At 47.8% G+C, this 8031-nt stretch overlaps 1 pseudogene; it reads left to right on the top strand.

Annotated features, from left to right (window-relative positions):
• The first annotated feature begins 819 nt into the window (after positions 1–819).
• Positions 820–1591, top strand: LOC107141441 (annotated as a pseudogene).
• Positions 1592–8031: the final 6440 nt, after the last annotated feature.

The following is an 8031-nucleotide window of genomic DNA, read 5'->3' as shown; positions in this document are numbered from 1 at the left end:
ATGTATTTAGCAAATTTTCCAGATTCATATGATGATCATATTTAGCATAAGTTAATAAATATAGAAACAAACATTTTCAAGAACAAATCGTTAAGGACTGTGTCCTCAAAGCTGAATTTTCTTCTTGAATTCTTTATTCCGTCCCTGCTGACCATGATGTCATCAGTGGCCCAGAATTGCTTCCTGACCTGATCATGTGCTTTTTGGGACTTGGGTTGACTGTTTTCTCTCATTTGCCCTTTGCCCTGCACTGTGACGCTCCTGCCTGCTCCTCCTGGGTCCTATACCTCCAGCTCCTAGGACTTCATTGTTGGAGCTCACTTGTTGGTCTTCCTCCTACCTCTCAGTACAATCCCAGTCCATAAGACACGCTGCCCCTGCCCCAGCCCAGAAACCCAGCATGGTGCTCCTGATAGGTAACAGACAGAGGTGAGCCAGTGGGGCCATGAGAGTAAGAGAATAATTCTATAAACTGGGCCTACTGTGCTGACCTCCACATGTTATCTTTTATAAAGCAATTCACCTGCAGCCCTGCCTGGCTTAAGTCAGTAGGATATTTTACATTCCTCAACAAATAACCTTTTATCTGAAGGAGAAATGCAGGCCTGAAATGCTGATAAGAAGAACACAAGTTACCCTGAGGGGGGGAGTAGTACTTTTGTGACCCTTACACAGACCGGGTTTAAGAAGGCAAGGAGATAAGGAAAATTCCACCAACCACAAAATCTGTTAAGAACAGGTTCCAATTAGAACCAGGCAGTAGGGTGACCTAGAGTTGTCCTAGACCTTTACCATGCATGGTGGAGACTTGAAAATTTGATGTCATCTTCTGCCAGTCAAGAAAGCCTCTTGACGCTGAATATCCCCTTCCCAGCTACTGGCTGCCAGAAACTCATTTAAGTGGACAGTGAATGCAAACTTCACACTTTTTATGAAAAGTGTACGGCCACAGAGGTTGCTACTGATGCCATGGGTGAAGAATGGAAGGATTCTGTGGTTTGAATCAGCGGTGGGAATGACAGACAAGGTTTCCCCATGAAGCAGAGTGTCTTGACCCATGGCTGTGTTTGCCTGCTACTGAGTAAGGGGCATTCCTGTGATAGACCAAGGCGAACTGGAGAGAGAAAGTGCCATTCTGATGGAGGTTGCATTGTGGATGTCCATCTAAGTGTTCTCAACTTGGTTATTGTAAAAAAAGGAGAGAGGGATAGCCCTGGACTCACACATATTACTGTACCTCGTAGACTGGGACCCAAAAGAGCTAGTAAATCCACAAACTTTTCAATCTCTGTAAGGAAGATGATGTCCATCAATATGTGGTCAGAAAATCCCTAAACAAGGAAGATTAAAAAACCCAGGACCAAAGCACTGGAGATTCAGTGTCTCTTTACTCTACGTGTCCTGCAAGACAAGTGCCAGCATATTGCTCAGAAGAAGCAGTACTAAGAAGAATAAGGAAGAGGCTGCAGAATATGCCAAACTTTTGGCCAAGAGAATGAAAAAAGCCAAAGAAAAACTCCAGGAACAGATTGCCAAGAGTCACAGACTGTCTTCTCTGAGAACTTCTAATTCTGAGTCCAGTCAAAAATAAGAATTTTTTTTTTTTAATTGTAGATGGACACAATTTATTTATTTATTTATTTATTTGGTGCTGAGGATCGAACCCAGTGCCTCACACCTTCGAGGAAGGCACGTTACCACTGAGCACAGCCCCAGCTCCACAAAATAAGAATTTTTAAAAGTAACAAATAAGTAAGATCAGACCTCCAGAAAAAAAAAAAGTCAAGAAATGGACCTACCAAAAAAAAGTTACAAAAACAAAAAAAGTGGCGGACCAGTGCAGGACTCTCTGGAAATTTCCCTGGGACCCCAAGAAAACTGGAGGGCAAGGAGGGACACACTGTTATTTTGCTTTTGGGTGGATCCATCTCTTCCCTGAAAGGATCCCCTTTCCTCTTTTCCATTCCTTCAATAAATTCATGCCTGGTATTCTTTTTATTTATATTTATTTTTTAATTATAGATGAACACAATAACTTTATTTTATGTGGTGCTGAAGATAGAACCCAGTGCCCCACGCATGCCAGGCGAGCGCTCTGCCTCTGAGCTACAGCCACAGCCCAAATTCATGCCTGGTATTCTGAGTGACACGTCTGACGTGTTGTGCTGTGATCGCAATAGTCAGTGAGAGAGGATGGACTTACCAAAAAGAAGTTACAAAAACAAAAAAAGTGGTGGACCAGGGCAGGACTCTCTGGCAGATCCTGGGCCTGTAACACTCCTAGCACGTTCTCCCTCACCACCTCAGAACCAGCGTGTGCTCTGCCTCACATCGGGGTCATTCCTGTCCTGCCTGCCTCTCACTTGACTGAGTTCTTTCAGGACACGAACTGCGTTTATCTGAATCTTTGCATCCACCTTCAAGACTCTGTACAGTGTGAATCACACAGTGACACATGTCACATTTAATAGGTGTTTAATTCCAACTGAATTCAATAGGTGTTTCAGTCAGCTTTTTTGCTGCTCTGACTAAAGGACCTAACCAGCATAATTATAGAGGAGGAAGAGTTTATTTGAGGGCTCCATTCCTCAGGGCTCGAGGTGAGGCTGAACATCATGGTAGGAGAGGGTGGTAGAGGGAAGCAGCTCACATCATGGTGACCAGGAAGCAGAGAGACTCCACTTGCCAGTTGCAAATATGTATCCCAATTCCCACCTCCTCCAGCCACACCCTACCACTTCAGTTACCACTCAGTTAATCCCTAGCAGGGGATTAATTCACTAATTGGATTAAGACTCTTATAACCTAATCATTTCTCCTCTGAACCTTTTTGCACAGTCTCACTCGTGAGCTTTTGGGGGACACCTCACATCCAAACCATAACAATAGTTGATGTGGAACATTTCCTCTGAAGTTCTATGATTGATAAAGGAATTTCTGCAGAGGGATGTCTTCCCACTTAAAAGTGAAATTGCTTGATTTTATTTGTGATTGAAAATGTTTGCCACAACTTAGATGTCTAGAATAGGGGGTTGTTTACATCAATTAAGCTAAACATATAGTGGAATTTTGTGCAAGCGTTCAACTTGAAGCAAAAACAAACTGGTCAAGCACGCTCAAAATATATTGACAGGTGAAAAAGAAGGCTACCAGAGTTTGTGTCCTGTATATCCCTTTTAAGAGGCAACATAGTATTGAGGGAGTCTGGTGGTAGCTGAAGGCAGGTGACTTCTCTTTTCTCCTTCAGGTAACGTGGGGCACCATGGTGTGTCTGGAGAAATCAGCCAGGGACAGGGCAAGGAGTGGGAGGTTACGTGGAAGGTTATTAACTCCCTGCACTATGCCCACCAAGGGGAAGGGCACATAGGGTCATTCTCAAAGTAATGTTTCCAGATGCAGAGTGGGTCTCTTACACTCGATCCAGCCCCTGGAGGATCCCATCAGCCCAAAGATGAGAGGGCTGAGCAGTTAAACCCTGGGGCATCTCTTAGAAGAGCAGAGAGTGGGGCCTGCATTTCTTCTAATCCACGAGGATGTCCACATAGGCCACGGAGGTGGCAGTGATTGACAGGAGGACAAAGGCAGGTGTGGGAGTCCAAGGCATGGAGGTGGTAGGTGATCTCCTGAGCTGGGAGGCCAGCTGGGTGGGATAAACATGGGGGCAGTGGCTGAGAGGAAAACCAGGACAGAGATGAAGATAGGCCATAGCTCAGCAGTGACAGAGGCACAGGCTGGACAAACAGACATCAAGGTGTTAATAATGACTGTTTGGGTGAGAGGATGAGTGGTTTGTATTTTCTTCTTTTTGGTTCCTCTGAATTTTCTGATTTTCCTGGAAAAAAAAAAGCGCTACTCTTATAAATAAGAAAAAAAAAAAACCAATAAAAGTTGTTTTTAAAAAATCAAATTACAGCACACATGTTGCCTGGGGACATGCTCAGGAGAATAGCCATTTTAAATGAAGTGGTCGCCAAAGTACAAAATGTTACAGCTAGTCACAGATGATTTCTGCCTCTTCCTCCTCAAGGCCAGAAGTTGGGTTCTGACTGTCGGGAAGTCTACTTGTGCCTGTGGCTGAGGTCTCCGTGTGCTGTCCAGATGTCCCCCGCCCCCCTGCATATCAGTGGCTGCCCAGAGAGACTCACTTGGTACCCTAACCCCTTCACGTCCCCCACTAGCTCCTCAGTGGGGCCTCTGCTGCTCCCTTCATCCTGGGGTGGCCCCTCTCCTTTCCTGAACCTTGCCTAATCAGGATAGAGAGCACAGGGCGAGAAGGGGACTTAATGTGACCATGGTCCCAATTTTTGATGTGTATTGGTGAGGCCTGGGTAGCCTAAAGCTCAAGAAGTCACTGTGGTGACCATCAACCTCTTCATGTCCTCGGACATTCTTGGTTCTTCATATTTCTTCCTCCATTTCCTGTTGGAGACTCAAGCCCTACTTGGAACTCCAGTTTGTCTGACCAGGGTTGTGTCAGCCTGCCAAACTCGGCAGCCCTGTCCCTCCTGGAGTGCCTTCTTGGCACCCTCTGACCACTTGGGACTCTTCTAAGGGAAATGACCACATCATCTGGGAGTTGGTGCTGCCGGGTGTCTGGCTCAAGTGTCTCTTGTCTCTGGATTCTTTATGCGATCCTTGAACCACTAGACTGGACCCTTCTGTATGGACATCTGTGGAAGTCTCACTTAGCGCTGCCAGGCACCATCTAGTGGAAAGGACAGCCCTCACCTTGCCCTAGAAGGCCTTGTATGATCTGCTGCCTGCTGTGCCCTAGTGCTCCTCTGGTTCCACTTTCCCTCTTGTTTCCTGTACTCAGGCAATGTTGGCCTTCTTCTTCTTCTTTTTTTTTCTTGAACATGCTAAGCTTCTTTCTACTCCAGTCCTTTGCATCCATTTGTTGTTCTCTGGGCTGGAATTCTCATTCTCTGGGTCTCTTCTCCTGGTGGTTCCTTTCCTTTATCAGGCCTCAGTTCAAAGTCACATCCACATAGAGGTCTTCCCTGACCATCTGCAAGGAGCCACCAGGCTCTGGACGAGGGGTCCTCAATCATCATCGGCAATGACAGTAAATATTTTAGATCTTGTGGGACATGTATTGTCTCTGTGGCATATTTTTTGTTGTCTTTATAACTCTTTAAACATGTGAAAATCATTCTTAGAATGCAGTTGCAATCCTGTGGGCAGGATTTGGACTTAAGCTGCAGTTTAACCCCCTGGCTCTGATCGGCTCACCCTGTTTTACTATCTGGAACTACCATTGATTAACTTGATACAGGGGTGGGTGTCTCCTGTGATGGTGGGAGACATGGCTGCCCTGCGTCTCTGGTATCTGGCGCACCACCTAGCACTTAGCAGGCTCTCAGTGACTGTTTTTGGATGAATAACTGAAGGAATGAGTAAGCAAATGGGTAGGTTTTGGAGGCCGGTGAGTTTGGGTCTGAATCCATGCACGTGATTTAATAGCTGTGTACCTGTAGGTCAGTCCTCTCTGGTTCTGACTCTCAGTGTTGTCATTGTAAATGGATAGCAAAAGCTTCTTTGAGGACTGTGGGGTGATGTCCCCAGGAGAAGGCCCTCACTAACCCGACTCCCTTCTGTGGAACTCCCTGGGCAAACTTTCTCTAGCAGGGACAGCACCTCCCACTCACCCTGTCACCTTGCCCCAATCAGTTAGCCCCTGCTCCATCATCCTTCCCTCCCTGAGCCCACCATCTCTGAGGCCTTAGACTGCACTGTGGCAGAGCTTCTCCAAGTATGACGAACCTCCCCGTGCAGCCAACAGAGTGTTTACAGCAGAGACTGCAGCACGAAGCTGGGACGAAGGCCATGTGTGTGATTGATGGAAGCTGAGAGGACAGAGCTGTCCCGGTGGGTGTGCAGATCCTCTGGGGATTGGAGTGTGGCCTCCACCCCACCTTTTCCCTGGCCAGATCTAACTCTGGTTCTGGTTGAAACATCATCCCCTTCCTAAAGCTTTTTGTCTCATGAACTCCAAGGAAAAGAGATGAAATCCCCAAAGTGTGCATACTGTCCAGCTGCGGCCACATGAAGTCTTGGAGGATCCTGTAATCCTGGAATGTTGGAGCTGAAGGGAGCTGGGGGACCCTTGCAAATGGTGCTCCCTCCTCCCCAGGGCCTGGGAGTTGGTCCCTTAACCCTCCTCCCCTTCCTGCCCACCTGGCCCCACTCAGTCTCAAGTGCTGTCTTGGGGTCTGGCCTCTTTGTGGCTGTGATGTTCCTTTATTGTGTTCCCTTCCCACTGCAGCATCACCCCTCTACATCTGATCAGCTCAGCCCCTTTGAAGGCCCTGGATGGGCCCTTTTATGGATCCCCTGCCTCAGATGCAGTCCAGATGCTTAGGTGTTCTGTGATGCTGTCCACAGCCTGGGGCCCAGCCACCTTCTGTACTCACAGCCAGTCCCTGTCCCTTTCCCTTCCCTTGGGCTCTACACACTCTGGCCTTCAGGCCTCTGGATCCCATGCAACCTGTCCCGCAGGAGGCTTTCTGCCATCCCTCCTTCCCCTCTCATCACCTTGCGAAACTCTCACTGGGCTCTAGAGCAACTCACCTGTCTCATGGCTCTAACTTACGTCACTGATAGCTGACACTAGCCAGGCCTGGAGCTACGCTACATGTTCTCAGGATTATCTATTTGCTTGCAACCACCCTACAAGGTGTTCAGTTACATTACAGGTAAAGGAAGTAAGAGACTGTGATGGTAGTCACTTCCCCAAAATCACACAGCAAAGGAATGTTGGAGTTTGGACTTGGACGTGAGTGAACTAGGGGTCTAACTCCAGAGCTTGAGTCTAACATGCACTAAGGTCATGAAAATGACCTCAGGGCTCCTGAATAGAAGAAATTCCAGGCTGTGCAAGCCAGTGGCAAGAGGCGGCCCAGCCTTGGAGCTAACACAGGGCCTGGGCTTGACATCTGCACATTCACACAATGAACACAGGAACAAATGCAACTTCTGCCCAGGCTGCCATCCCCACAGCAGTGACACAGGTCCTAGAGGGGGCATAAGCAGCTCCAGGTCATGTGGCATGCTCATTCTAGGGTTCAGGTGTCTTTTTCCCTTGTCTGAGAGAAATCTGTTCTGGGGCCACATGTGGGCTGGGTTAGCCCATGTCCAGCAGAGGGGTAACACACGGGTGGTTCCCCAGAGTTCTGTGTGCTCCATCCTTTCATTCTCCATGAGTCACACTTGTAACATACCAGTCACAGTCCTCACAAGGGTGATTCAGTGTTTGTAGATCAGCTTAGCCTCTGGGGACCTCTCTGTAAGCTGGCACCCACCTGGCTTCCAGACTGAAAAATGATTTTATGTGCTACAGACTCCAAGTGCATATCCTTTGTAATGAATCATGATTGACTTTCCAAAGTGCAAACCTTACTGTGCCTCTTATGAATCTTTCCTGCTCTGAATGCTGCTTATCTTTCTTCGGCATCCATAAATGTCCTTGATTACTCACTGTGGGGAAGTGATAGGGTAGGTTGTGAGGGACTGAGACCTTGCAGCCTTGCACTCTGCATCATGTCCCAGCCTGGCCTGCTGACCTGCCTGGTCTTGGATTCATTGCTTCAAAACTGGAGCTGCTCCCAGGAGGACACACAACCTCCCTGATCCTTGCATGGTGGAAGGGTGTACAGAGGGCCTCAGGCCAGGGCCATTTGTTGGGGGAAGAGAGACAGGGGCAACCTGCATTGCTGGAACATATAAGCATCTTTGACAGTTTACTCCTTTTCAACCCTTCTTTGCCTCTACCTCATTCTGAATTCTCTTCAGAGAATTAAGGTGCCATCCTGTTCAGGGGTTTTGCAAGTAGTGCCAGTTAAGTGTGATCCACAGGCTGCTTCTACGTTCAAGTTCTGTTTATGAGAGTCCTAGTTGCATTTCAGGGCAAGGAAACCCTCTTTCTGGTCAGCTCAGAGTGCCACAAGGCCTTGGGATCCCTGGTCTGACCCACTGACACTAGCTGTGGACCTGCTGACAGTATGATTGGGAGGGGAGGCTTGGGCCACAGCT

Source organism: Marmota marmota, unplaced genomic scaffold (assembly GCF_001458135.2).
Source record: "Marmota marmota marmota unplaced genomic scaffold, marMar, whole genome shotgun sequence".
Lineage (NCBI taxonomy): Eukaryota > Metazoa > Chordata > Mammalia > Rodentia > Sciuridae > Marmota > Marmota marmota.
The sequence above is the reverse complement of the archived record's forward strand: the minus strand, read 5'-3'. Positions and strand labels throughout refer to the sequence as shown.